The 14,297-nt window shown below is 41.7% G+C and overlaps 1 pseudogene; it reads left to right on the forward strand.

Annotated features, from left to right (window-relative positions):
- Positions 1 to 14,297, forward strand: part of LOC103237691 (phosducin-like protein 3) — a 107,840-nt pseudogene that overhangs the window by 91,958 nt on the left and 1,585 nt on the right.

Consider the following 14,297-nt stretch of genomic DNA (forward strand, 5'->3'; position numbering starts at 1 on the left):
GCTTTGCAGACAGACACTAATCATATTCAGTGGCAATGACAAGACAGTGTTGCCTCCTTCTTGTAATCAACACAATCCTATCTCTTATGAACAAAGGAAGAGAGCAAACGCGGTTAAATAGGGATGTCCTAGAAATGACATACAGAAATAGACTTAGCATGATTTCCCTAAATAAAACAGGACATTGAGAGCGAAGTGCTTAATCTGGAGTTTTCTAGAAAGATCTAAAACTGTGGTTCAGCCCTTTGCATAACCCCATTACCAGCTAATGTCACCCAAGACCCAGCGGTTGAGATATGAAAGAACACCTTAAGAGGTAGGAGGCAAGGAACTTCAGAAGCCTTTTGCCCAGCCAATAACAAAGGCGAGAGGAGTTAGGTGTTACTGACCTCCAGGAAAATCACCGAGAGACATGTTGGTAAAGACATGACAGTCACTAAGCAAACTTAAGGTTAAACCCATTTAAAATCCAATAAACACCAAGGAGGGCTGTTGCTCTGGACTGTCACAGCTTCTTAGAGCCTGCAACTTTTTCAGGTAGCTAATTGCTTCTTCCTATCTGCTTCCCCAGAAAGGAAGCCCCCAAATGCCCCAGAAGACAGACCTAAGTAAGTGAGAGAGTATGTTCCAGAAGACACTCAGGAGAGAGTATGTTCCAGAAGACACTCAGGTATCCCGAGCATACCTTGTGTCCAATGTGCACTTAAAATGTGGCTATTGAGTAATATAAAGATGTAACTTAAATGTAAAATATACACCAGATTTCAAAGACTTAATATGAAAGAAAAAAAGCAGAAATATAATAGAAAGAACAACAGATAGAGAAGTGTGCAAAATAACATTTTTCCCCCAAAAGGTACATCATACCTTTTGGTGTGGAATAGATGGAGAATAAACAAAAACCAGCCAGGCACAGTGGCTCATGCCTGTAATCCCAGCACTGTGAGGCCGAGGTGGGAGGATTGCTTGAGGCCAGGAGTTTGAGATCAGCCTGGGCAAAACAGTGAGACCTCAAATCTAAAAACAAAAGCCAAAACCTGTATAGCATAATGCTAGGTGAGGAGAAGTTTAGAAAACACAAAGTGGGTAAAGGAATAGAAAAGAGTGAGGTCAGGGAACACTGCTTCAGAAAGCAGAGCCCAGGATAGCTTTTCTGGAAAGTTGACACTTGAGCAAAAGCACAGGATGCCCCATCTAACACCTTTGAGTACAAGGACAAATACCAAGCCTTCATGCACCCCAGCTCCCATCCAGAGAGGCATAAAGGTGGCCATCTCCTTGACACTGGTTGGAAACACCCCGAGAAGCATCTCAGCAATTGTCTATAGTCTTCACACTCTGCAGTCCTCTGGAGAAAATAACAGAGGCAAGTACAAAAACATCTCACCCTTGAAAAGACTGCCTTGTGGCTGAACATTAAAACATTTTCCTAGATTTACTGAAAGCAAAAGACTGACTAGAGCTTTTGGAGTCCCCTGTCCTAGACACATGCCTATGTTGAAATACTTTTCTCAGTATTAGAAATTGTAATAATTGTTATAATTTAGCTAGTCAATTTTTTTCCTAAAACATAGAAGAAATAACCAAGCAAAAACCAAAGTTTAATGTGATATGTTCACTAGCATTATTATTATTATTATTATTATTATTATTATTGTTATTATTTTGAGATCGAGTCTTTCTCTGTCATCAAGGCTGGAGTGCGGTGGCGCAATCTCGGCTCACTGCAACCTCTGCCTCCCGGGTTCAAGCGATTCTCCAACCTCAGCCTCCTGAGTAGCTGGGATTACAGGTGCGCACCACCACACTTGGCTAATTACCGTATTTTTAGCAGAGACGGGGTTTCACCATGTTAGTCAGACTGATCTTGAACTCCTGACCTTGTGATCCAGCCACCTCGGCCTCCCAAAGTGCTGGGATTACAGGCGTGAGCCACTGCACTCGGCCCACTAGCGTTATTTTTAAATGGATATATTTTAAATTTTGATGAAGCTAATGAGTGCTCGAATTTAATAAAATAGAAGAGTTTAAAATGAAAAGCAACAATTCTGTTTCCCAGGCCTCTACAATCTCAATTCTGTGTATCAGAGGCACTATATTAACTATGATAATTTTTTCATTTTTAGTTTTTCTGGTAGTTGCCTGCTGTCTAAATAACAAGCTTAAATCACTATGGGTTGATACGTTAAGTATCCACACCTATGGACTTTCTAAGGCATGACAGCCTTCCTCTCTCCTCCCCTCCTGCCACTGAAAGTAAGAATCGTTCGTTCCTCTGTTGATTTCTTTTTTTTTTTTCTTTTTTTTGAGATGGAGGCTCACTCTGTCTCCCAGGCTGGAGTGCAAGCTCAGCTCACTGCAAGCTCCGCCTTCCAGGTTCCTGCCATTCTCCTGCCTCAGCCTCCCCCGTACCTGGGACTACAGGCGCCCGCCACAGCGCCCGGCTACTTTTTTGTATTTTTAGTAGAAAAGGGGTTTCACCGTGTTGGCCAGGATGCTCTCGATCTCCTGACCTCGTGATCCACTCACCTCGGCCTCCCAAAGTGCTGGGATTACAGGCGTGAGCCACTGTGCCTGGCCTGTTGATTATCTATTAACTTAAATGCTATATATAAATATGCAGATATCTCTTGAGCTCTTATGTGGTAAAAAGGGATTATTAGTGGTCTTTTTCTTTCTTCTTTTCTCTCCAGCTTACCTTATAACTTTCAGCACTACTTTAAGTACCTTGACTTACTTTTTCTTGTCAGTTTTGATAACTCTTTTTTCGTGTGTATACATAATCAAGACTTCTTTCCCTTGTTATTTGATTGATCTGAAAATTTGAAAATCAGCAAACAGTATTTCTGTTATTATGACTATGTAATATTATTGACTGTTTTGCCAAGTATTATTATTACATTCCAAATTTTTGTGTTCTTTAAGAGTTTCTCCTCCTCCTCCTCCTCCTCCTCTCCCTTTTCCTGTTTCTCCTTTCTTCTGCTTCAGTTGCTTCTTTGCATTGCTTGCCTGTATCAAATATTTACTTTTCCAATTTCTCAAAGATCCCACAAATCGTCAGCCTCCCATTTTTCCAGATCTTTCCCTCTTTGTGCCTCCATCTAGACTGAGAGTGTCTGCAGATGTGTTCCTTAGCTATGATGCGGGAACCTCACTTTGTTATTCCTCTGAGATGGACCCCATGCCTTCTTTCTTGATTTACTCTCTTCTTGAGCTGGATCATGTCCTCCAAGTAACTCCCTAAGAAACTATATGGAACAAGTAAACCTAAATCCTACATACCTGAAGAGCTATTCATTCTACCTTCATTCTTGATTGAGAGCTTTGCTGAGTATAAAATGTGAGATTGAAAATAGTGTTGCCTTGTAACTTAGAACATGCATTCCAGCTGGGTGCAGTGGCTCATGCCTTTAATCCCAGCACCTTGGGAGGCCAAGGCAGGAGGATCGCTTGAGGCCAGGAGTTCAAGACCTGCCTGTGCCATGCCCAGGAATTTAAGGCTGCAGTGAGCTAAGATCGCATCACTATGCTCCAGCCTGGGCAACAGGGGGCGGCTCTTCTCTTAAAAAAGAAAAGAAAAGAAAGTACATGCCAGTATTAGTAATCCAGGATTGCTGAGGGGAAGTTCAAAAGATAGTCTGATTTTTGTTCTTTTACAAGTGACCTTGTTTTTTTGCTTATTTGTTTTCTTTATCTCTGGAAATTTCTTGTTCTCTTTTAATATTTTTCTGGAAACTTTACAGTGGTAAGTTGAAATGAGTCTATTACCTAGTCATTGTTCTGGGAAACTAGCATCATTCAGCTGTGGGAAAACCTCTTTTGTTGTTTCTTGAAATATTTCCTCCCACCCATTTTTTCTGTACGGTCTTCTGAGATTCCTATTATAGGTTAAGCATTCCTAAAATCCTGAAAATCTGAAATCCAAAATGCTCTAAAATCTGAAACTTTTTGAATGCCAACATGATGCCATCAGTGGAAAGTTGAAAGTTTCACACCTGACCTCATGTGATGAGTCACAGTAGAAACACAGGCCCATAATACAAAGTTTATTCAGCATTTCCAGAGGAAAAAAGATCTTCCCAGCTCCCTTTAGCATCAATATCTTTTCCGCACACTCCCAGAATCCCCCATGCAAGCAGGCCTACAAGAAGATAAAGCCCCGCCTACCAGTGGTTCACCACCAAAATACAATTGCGTTTGTTTTTAAATGTGCCAATTTTAGTTGCTATTTTAATTACAGAACAAACATTTTATATACCCGTAAAGTACAAAGGCAAAAAATAAAAGACAAGTCATTTTAAAATACTGTCAAATTAGTTGTTGGTGATTAGCTAGAAAAATTGGTTTGGGAGAAGTTTTAAAAATCTGAAAAGATTCTGCACTCAAATTCCATTGCAGGTGTTCTTATATCCTAGACGTTTTAGAAATTATAAATGAAGCATTATAGATGTATTTTATCAAACAAAAACTATGGAACTTCCAATCAATGAACTCATAATCAAAGAAAAGGTCTGGACTTATATCAAATGACTGACTAATGAAGATAGTGTTATATACATTGGGAATAAAGTAAAACTTTGTGAAGTGATATTTAATTAAAATACGGCAAGCATTTATTACAGTACATAACAACATTACATAAACAGTGGGTATTATTGTTAGTTAAAGTGTTTTGTTTGGTTTTTTGAGAAAGTCTTGCTCTGTCACCCAGCTGGAGTGCAGTGGCATGATCACTGGTCACTTTAGCTCAACCTTCTGGGCTCAAGGAATCCTGTACCTCAGCCTCCCAAGTAGCTGGAACCACAGGCTAGTGCCACCACACTGACTAAATTTTTGCACTTTTTGTAGAGACAAGGTCTCACTATGTTGCCCAGGCCAGTCTTGAACTCCTGGCCTCAAGCAATCCTCCTGCCGCAGCCTCCTCCCAAAGTGCTAGAATTACAGGCATGAGCAGGCAGAGGTTTGTTATTTTACTGAACAAATACTGATTAAGAATCCAACTCTGGGCAAAAGGGAGCTGAGGGGCGGGGGCACCGCGGCACAACTGGCTTGAGCAATTGCAAACAAGATGCAGGACCCCAATGCAGACACAGTTCTTTCAAGATGCCCCTGTTGTGTAAGATGTAATGTGCTGCCAAGGAAAGTCTGAAAGAATTGGAGAAAAAGGAGGAAGAGTAGCAATGTGTCCTCCAGCAGTCTGTGGTGAAAACATATGAAGATTTGACTTTGAAGAGTTGGAGGGTCATGAAGACGAATGTAATGAGGAGGATGAACATGCTGTTGAAATATACAGGCAGCAGAGACTGGGTGAGTGGAAAGTAACCAAATTGAAGAATAAATGTGGAGAAGTCTTTGAGGTCTCAGGAAAGGATTATGTTCAAGAAGTTACCTGGTGAGGATTTGTGGGTCATCTTGCACCTTTACAAACAAGGACTTCCCCTCTGTGCCCTGATAAATCAGCACCTCAGTGGACTTGCCAGGAAGTTTCCTGATGTCAAATTTATCAAAGCCGTTTCAACAACAACCTGCACACACAATTATCCTGATAGGAATCTGCCCACGATATTTGTTTACCTGGAAGGAGATATCAAGCCTCAGTTTATCCGTCCTCTGGTGTTTGGCGGCATGAACTTGACAAGAGATAAGTTGGAGTGGAAACTGTCTGAATCTGGAGCAAGTAACACAGACTTGGAGGGAAACCCTAAGAAACCAACTGAAGACGTGTTGCTGTCCTCAGTGTGGCACTCTGTCCTCATGAAGAGGGACAGTGATTCCAAGGGTGATGGAGGCTGCAGCTGCTATAACTTGCTGAACTTTCTTGTGACAAATTGTCTGGATTTTTTAAAAAAGGAAAAAGTAGGAATAAATCCTTTCGGGTTTTAGTTTTGTATAAATTATGTTTCAAATCTTTACATGTCAAAAGTAATCATTGCTGGAAATTTTGTTAATTTTTTGGAACTCTTTTTTTAAATTGTAGTATTTCCTTAAAAAAAATTAAAACCAGCTATTGGTATTTAAAAAAATAATAATCCAACACTATTCCAGGCCCTGGGCATACAGTGATGAGAAAACCAACCTAGGACCCTGCCCTACGGATCTTACCATTGAGAGGGAGAGGCAGACATTGACCAAAGTATCAAGTAAATCCTTAATTACGATGTCTGAGAAGAGCTATGAAGGAAAAGTACGGGAGGAAATGACAGCACACATTGGGGTCCTTGTCTACAGGGAGGGTCACTAGGAAGTATTTGAATTGAATTTTGCATCATGAGTCAGAGTTCACTAGACAAGGAAAGGGCAGGTTCCAGGCAGAGGGAGCAGCAAGTTCCAGTACCCTGCAACACGAAAGATTGGCCCTAGGGCATCTGGAACATCCCAGCCACATGCTGAAGTTTGAATCAGTTTGGAAAAATGATAAATGCAGTAGGGTTCATGCCAACATCTTTTATAGATTCTTTGTTCTTCTGACCAAAAATATATGTTTAAGTGTTATCTACATTTTTCTTCCCATCATAATTAATGACTCACCCTTTAACATCCAAGACTTTGTCTTTTCTTCTTTTTTTCTCCCTTGCTTTCTCCTTGAATTTATAATTATGATGGGATGTTAAAGGGTGAGTCATAATTTGTCTACTTCCTCCCCAGGTAGAAAGAAGTCCATACAGTTAATTGTGGTCATGTGATTTAGAGAGGTCCGAAGCGTCCATTCTCATTGATTTCTTAATGTGTATAATTCCAGCGTAGTCTGTAATCTTCCACAGTGGAATAACACTTAAGACTTCTATTTGTTTTCTTTCCATTAGTTGCAGCTGTTTTTCTACTGTTATTTTATTCAAGTAATTAACACACTGATTTATTTTGTCTTGGCAGCCTGGAGCAACAATGCTAAGAGTACACATTTTTATGTCAAACACACACACAGACCTTTTGAAAATGAATCACACTGGATTCCTTCTTTCCAGATTCTCTTGAAGTCAAGTAGTAAGAATTCTGGAGAATTCATACACTCTGGGCCAAAAAGGTTTTACAAACAACAATAATCTTCTTCACTCTTTAAGACCATTCGTCTTAGTCAGCTGATTTTTCTCAGAACACAACCAGTGTGATAAATGTGTGCGTGTTCACATTTCAGCCAATGAGGAAGCCTGAAAAGCCATGGCGCTGAAAGTGCATTTCCCATAGTTCCTTGTTGTGAGATCATAAGGGGAGGGTGTTGTATTGTGGATAAAATGCTCTGTATCTTAACTGAGACTAAGTTGCTTAGCAAGCCAGACTTTAAGATTCAGAAAATTTACTCTGGACAGCAAATCTTAAACTTACAATGGTCCTAATTAAGGACCAGTGAGTTAAATTGAGTGTTTAGAAGCCAATTTTTTTTTTTTTATTTTGAATAAAGAACATTTGTTCGGTGTGATACTGCCAACAGGATTTTATTCATTGTACCGGTCTCTCTTTATAACTCTGCCCAAGTAAACCAGCCAAATCCCTGTAGTCCATTCCAGAATCACACTGGGAACACTAGCATGAATTAATAGTAAGTCTGAGTTACACAATAATTTGTGAATAGCAGCCACTTAACTGCCAACAAGAATTTGCAAAAACACTAATGGCTAACCAGGTGTGGCCTAGAAAAAAAATGTTGATGACTTTTAATGCAGAAATTCATGTCCAGCCTATCCAAAGGAACCTTTACAGGAGTCACGTGGCCTGGCTTCTCAACTCAGTTTTGTGGCTTATTCTGTGTGGGCTTGCATAAATCAGTGGACCTTTTTGTTCCTCTATTTTCTCATCTTTAAAATGAGGGGGCTATGTTAATCATCTATATTCTTTCTGACTTCAAAATTCTAATTTCACATCTCTACATCATTTCAAGTAGCACATGGTCTCTACATAAATGGATCCTACTAAACTGATTCTCACAAAACGTTAAAAAGTTTACTTGTTTAAGTAGGTTAACCATCCCCACATTAAGAGCTCTGAATCACATTCCCCCTATTAATTTTCTCATAAATAGCACAAAAGTAAGTTGCAACCCAGTTTTGCCTGCAATATCATAAAATCTAAATTAGTTGAATTTAAACCGGTGAAATGTGGTGAAATTTTAAGTGTCATTTAAAATTTAAATTAATTGTGCATGATCTGTCTTGGGTCCTTGTCTCTTTCTCTACACCATCTGCCTGGGAAATTGTAAATTGCCCAAGTTTCCACAGATATTCACAACTCCTGAGAGTCTCATTCCAGACAATTTCTCCCCTGAGCTCCAAACTAATATTTAATACTAATAGTTTCCACTCCTTGAGTGCCTCTTACAAGTCTGGTACTGAGTATGACTCTAACCACATTGCCTCTACCTTTATAATACTCCCACTAAGTAAACATTGCTATGTCCGTCATCAAGATGGATATCAGAGAGTGATCAAGACACACTTCGATCACTTGTCACTTGTCAAAGCCCTGATTGTAATGCAAGTATTCCTGGCTCAGACATCCATGCTTTTTTTTTTTTTTTTTTTTTTGAGATGGAGTCTCACTGTCACCTACACTGGAGTACAACGACATGGTCTTGGCTCACTGCAACCGCCACCTCCTGGATTCAAGTGATTCTCCTGCCTCAGCCTCCCAAGTACCTGGGACTACAAGCACCACACCCAGTTAACCTTTGTATTTTTAGTAGACATGGGGTTTCACTATGTTGGCCAGGCTGGTCTCGAACTCCCGACCTCGTGATCCACCCACCTCAACCTCCCAAGGTGCTGGGATTACAGGCATGAGCCACCGCACCTGCCCCAGACATCTATGCTCTTTCCACTGTTCCACAAAGATGAACAACAACAGTAAAAAGGCAGGATATTAAACCATGATTACTGTTCCCCATCACAGTCTTCTTCTGGGTATAGAGAAGTGGGGACTGGAGGAAAGACCTGAAAAGCACCAGTCCACTGAGGATGAGATATGGAATCTGAGGTCAAGAGCAGTGGCAGGCAGACTGGGAAGGCAGTTCTGGGCAGGGAGGGAACGGCTTTGTGGGCCAGTACAGGGAAACTCAGCTGCTGTAAAACATCATGGAGTTGGCTGGTTGTGGTGGCTCACACCTGTAATCCCAGCACTTTGGGAGGCCGAGGCGGGCGGATCACCTGAGGTCGGGAGTTCGAGACCAGCCTGACCAATGTGGTGGAACCCTGTCTCTACTAAAAATACAAAATTAGCAAAGTGTGATGGTGCATGCCTATAATCCCAGCTATTCAGGAGGCTGAGGCAGGAGAATCACTTGAACCCAGGAGGCGGAGGTTGCATTGAGCTGAAATCGTGCCACTGTGCTCCAGTCTGAGCAACAAGAGTGAAACTCCATCTCAAAAAAAAGAAAGAAAGAAAGAAAGAAAAAGAAATCATGGAGTTGTCAAGAGGAAGCAGGGTGGGGGTGATGTGTATCATCTGATAGGAATCTATGGAATAGATTTCATATTTTAGGAGAAGCATTTTGGAAGTCACTTTGAAATTGTTTTGGGAGATTCTTTTAGGGGTCTAGCTCTGTTGCCAAAGCTGGTGTGCAGTGACACTACAGCCTCAAACTCCTGGGCTCAAGCGATCCTCCCAACTCAGCCTTCAGAGTAGCCAGGCCTACAGGTGCATGCCACCACACCCAGCTAATTTAAAAACAAATTTTTTTTTTGTAGAAACAGAGTCCCACTGTGTTGTCCAAGCTGGTCTTGAACTCCTGGGCTCAAGCAATCCTCCCACCTCAGCCTCCCAAATTGCTGGGATTACAGGTGTGGGCCACTGTGCCAATCCTGGAAAGTTTTTAAAGCTGAAATTGGATTGTCTCACTCTTCTGTGCCATACTATTCCCTGACTAGGGTCAAAGTCTTCCCAGTGTTGGTAAGACCCTGCCTGCCCCTGCTGCCCATGATCACTGACCTCATTTCCTAATAAGGCCTTCTTCTTACCCTGCTCCAGCCTCACCAGCCTCCTCCCCTCTCACATCCAACAGGCACACTCTAACTCAAGGCCTTTGCACTACTTTTCCCTCTGCTGAGAACACTCTTCCCCGAGGCATTTGTGAACCTCACTCCCTCACCTCCTTCTGGATGTTGTTCAAATGTCTCCTCTGCAGTGAACCGTATCCTAGACCATCTTATTGAGATCTGCAAACCACCTCCTTTCCTGTGCCACACACAGATGCCCTCCTCAATACACTGTTGCTGTTTTATCTTTCTCCAAAGCCTCATTACATGCTCACAGACTGCTGTGGGTTGAATTGAGTCTCTCCAAAAACTGTTGAAGTCCTAACCCCCAGAGCCTGTGAAGGTGACATTATTTGTAAAGAGGATCTGCTGTGGTTTGGCTCTTTGTCTCCCAAACCTCATGTTGAAGTTTGATCCCAGTGTTGGAGATGGAGCCTGGCGGGAGGTGTTTGTTTTGTGGGGACAGGTCCCTCACGAACGTTTGGTGCTGTCCTCACAGTGTTGAGTTCTAGCTCTATTAGTTCCCATGAGCACTGATTGTTAAAAAGAGCCTGGCACGTCCTCCCCTCCCTCTCTTGCTTCTGCTCTGGCCATGTGACCTCTGCAAGGCTCCACTTTGCTTCCTGAGGCCTCACCAGAAGGAGATGCTGACACCAGGCTTCTTGCACAACCTGCAGAATTGTGAACCAAATAAATCTTTTTTCTTTATCAATTACTCAGCTCAGTATTCCTTGTAGCAACACAAAAGTGGACTAAAACAGGATCTTTGTAGATTATCAACTAAAGATAAGGTCATTAGAGTGAGCCCTAATCCAATACAGTTAGTGTCCTTACATAAAAAGAAATTTGGATACAGGGACACACAGGAAGAATACCACACAAAGGTGAAGGCAGAGATCTAAGTGATGCTCCTACAAGCCAAGAAACACCAAAGATTGCCAGCAAGCCACCAGCAGCTGGGGACGAGACCTGGAACAGATCCTCCCTCACCACCCCCAGAAGGAACTAACCCTGTTGACACCTCCATCTTGGACTTCCAGCTTTAAGAATTATGAGGCGGTAAACTTCTGTTGCCTAAACAACACAGTTTCTGATACTTTGTTATGGCAACCTTAGCAAACTGAAACATATACTGTATCATTTGCCTGGGTTTTTTATTTATTACCTGTCTTCACCCTACTCCACCTCCTGCCTCCAAAGGTGAGCTCTACATAGGTAGGGATTTGTTCGTTTCTTTTTGTTTTTATATCCCAGCAGTAGATATTTGTTGAATGAACAAACAATTGCCCCTCAATTGCCGCACATTTCTAGTCTTTTCTCCCACCTCTCCCCAAGACAAAGTAATTCCAACTTTTACCCTAAATACCATGGACTTTGACACCTCCTTAACTTTGTGAAGTTTTCTCTGCCTCGTATGACCACTTGTCCTTCTTTCCCTATCAAGGGCTCCTTATCATTAAAGACACATTCATGTCATTCCTTCAGTGGCAAACTCCCTTCCATCCCCGTTTCTGTTTTATTATCCACTGTGGTTGTGGCTCTTTGCCTGTAAACAATGACTTCCTTGAGTTCTGGGACCATATCCTATTAATCTTTATAGCCCCAGAACCTGGCCCAGTGTCTGGCACACCAGAGGTGCTCAGTCAATGTTTGCTAGATTGAATTAAATCTGTATCCTGCAGCTTTCACTCTTGCTGCCCTTCCCTAGACTGCTAGACACAGCAGGGTACAAGAGGATTAGAAGGAACTTTGCAGAGCGGAACTCAGATTAGAGCATTCGAACGCTGTGGTGCTGCGCCTCTCTGCAGAGTCTTTGTCGTCGTGCAATCTCATGAGAGTTTCCTAAATTGGAACAGTCGGCGATGTTGTATCCAAATCACTCAGCTAAGCCCTCAGAGGCATTTGCCAGAAATCACACCAACATAAACAGCTCAATCAAAGAAGGGGTGCAAATCCTCCTCCTTTTTATGAGGTGGAGCAAGTGTCCTGTTGAAAAAAAAAAAAGAAAGAAAGAAAGAAAAAGACAGTCATTTGAGACACCACTTCCCAGGTTACTGGGCAAGAATATGCTGGCTTGGATGACAGGTAATAGTCCTGTTTTCCTTTCTGTCCTAGTTCTTTCCAGTGGGTGGGTTAAAGACCCAGTGTTTTCATCCATCTTTGCAAAAAGGATAAACCTGAGCCACCTCCAGAAATGAAGCAGGCATTGTGGGATTTTTTGGGGTTTTGATTTTTTTTTTTTTAAGAGATAGGGTGTTGCTGTGTTGCCCAGGCTGGAGTGCAGTGGCTATTCACAGCTTCTAGTATGGTGCACTGCAACCTCCAGCTCCTCGGTTCAAGCAACCTCCTGCCTCAGCCTCCAGGGTAGCTGACACAGCACTACAGGCACATGCCACCAAGAAGGTGAAGGGTGTGTTTGGTCAACATTCATTTAGACTATTTGAATATTCATGTGGGTGTGATCTGAAAAGCCTAGAACAGGCTCAGCTTCCCAGAAATTCTAACTGAATGGAACTAAAATATTGAACATGCATTCTAAGGACTCACTATTGGTTGTCAGAGGGTTTTCTGCCCCTCTCTGCTTTCCAAGAGGCGTTAGCTCTCAGAGTCTTGCAGTCATTATTAGAACAACAGAATAGGCCCTAGGAGACACAGAAAATGCCAAATAACAGAATTTATATCTTCACTCCTTGTAAGTACTATCATAGTTAGGTTAGCTTCAAATTCATAAGAATAAATAACTTCAGTAACTCTCATTGCATACATTTAATTGTAACCTGTTTTAAATGCCCAGTTAATCGTATTCAATGTGCCATTCAGTTATAGACACAAATGACAAGCATATTCAGTGCTAAGGTCTGTGCTTTTCTTTAAGTCCATCAAAAAAGGGTGCCCCTGCCAAGTGTGGTGGTTCACTCTTGTAATCTTAGCACTTAGGGAGGCCAAGGGGGGAGAATTTCTTGAGGCCAGGAGTTCAAGACCAGCCCGGGCAACATAACAAGACCCTGTCTCTACAGAAAATTTAAAAATTAGACAGACGTGGTGGTTCATGCTTGTAGTCCCAGCTGCTCAGGAGGCTGAGGCAGAAACATCGCTTGAGCCCACAAGTTCAAGGTTGCAGTGAGCTGTGATCACACTAGCCTGGGTGACAGAGTGAGACCCTGTCTCAAGAAAAGGTGGGGCGGAGGGAGTAACTCCTGTTTTTGACTCATTCAGTAGAAACTGTACTTTGAGTACATGTACAACCATTCTATTTTTCACTTTCAGTAAAAATTCAATAAATTACGTGAGATCTTCAACACTTTATTTAAAATATGCATTGTGTTAGATGATTTTGCCCAACTGTAGGATAATGTAAGTGCTCTGAGTGTGTTGAAGGCAGGCAAGGCTAAGCTGTGATGTTCAGCAGGTGAGGAGTGTTAGATGCATTTTCAACTTAAACAATGTTTCCAACATATGAGTTTGGGAGATAACCCATCATAGATTCAGGAGCATCTGTGTATTTTGTATTTATGGCTAAAGAACTGTCCTCAAATTCTTAATAATTCAATTGAGCCCTCCACTTGGTCCCCTAAATTCACGATGGAGACAGATATTTGCATGCATGATCAATCTTTGTGTATTGGCCCCGTAATACTTTGAGTTACTACTACTACTACCATTAGTATTATTATTACTATATGGCATGGACAAGCCTTTGTCCAGTGGGACAGGTGGTTCTTAACATGTAGCTAATCATAGCCACCTTTCAGATCAAAGAAAGCCGGTACCTTCTCTCCAGAAAAGCTTCACTTGCTTCCCACACTATTTTAGCTATAATTTTAGGAGGAGCAAAAAGTTAATATCCCTCTAAAGCAGCTGACAGCAAACTTTTTCTGTAAAAGCCAGATAGTAACTATTTTAGACTTTGTAGGTCAAGAGGTAAAATCTTGGACATTATGTACGTACTTATATAATAAGAGAGGAAATAAATTCCCACACACTTTAATTGATAAAATTCAAAATATAGCAATAATAATTGAGTATAATCTTTCTCAATTATACTCAATTAATTGAGTAATTACTCAATTCAAATAATTGAGTAATACAAGTCTACTAATGGGAAGAATGGATGTGGCAGGGAAGGAAAAACAGTTCACCTAATTGTGATTGGAAGTTAGCATTCCCTCTCCCTAAATCCATGGCAGATGTTTGCTTGTAGGAGCGATTCTTAGCTTGAGGGCCTTAGGAGTGCAGGCAGTGGGCTGGATTTGGCCTAAGGGCTGGTTTGCTAATCCCTGCTCTAAAGAGCTAGAGACCAAGGTGTAGGCTATTTTCAGGACACCCTGCTGTGAC

The sequence above is a fragment of the Chlorocebus sabaeus genome, chromosome 8, assembly GCF_047675955.1.
Source record: "Chlorocebus sabaeus isolate Y175 chromosome 8, mChlSab1.0.hap1, whole genome shotgun sequence".
In the NCBI taxonomy this organism is placed as follows: domain Eukaryota; kingdom Metazoa; phylum Chordata; class Mammalia; order Primates; family Cercopithecidae; genus Chlorocebus; species Chlorocebus sabaeus.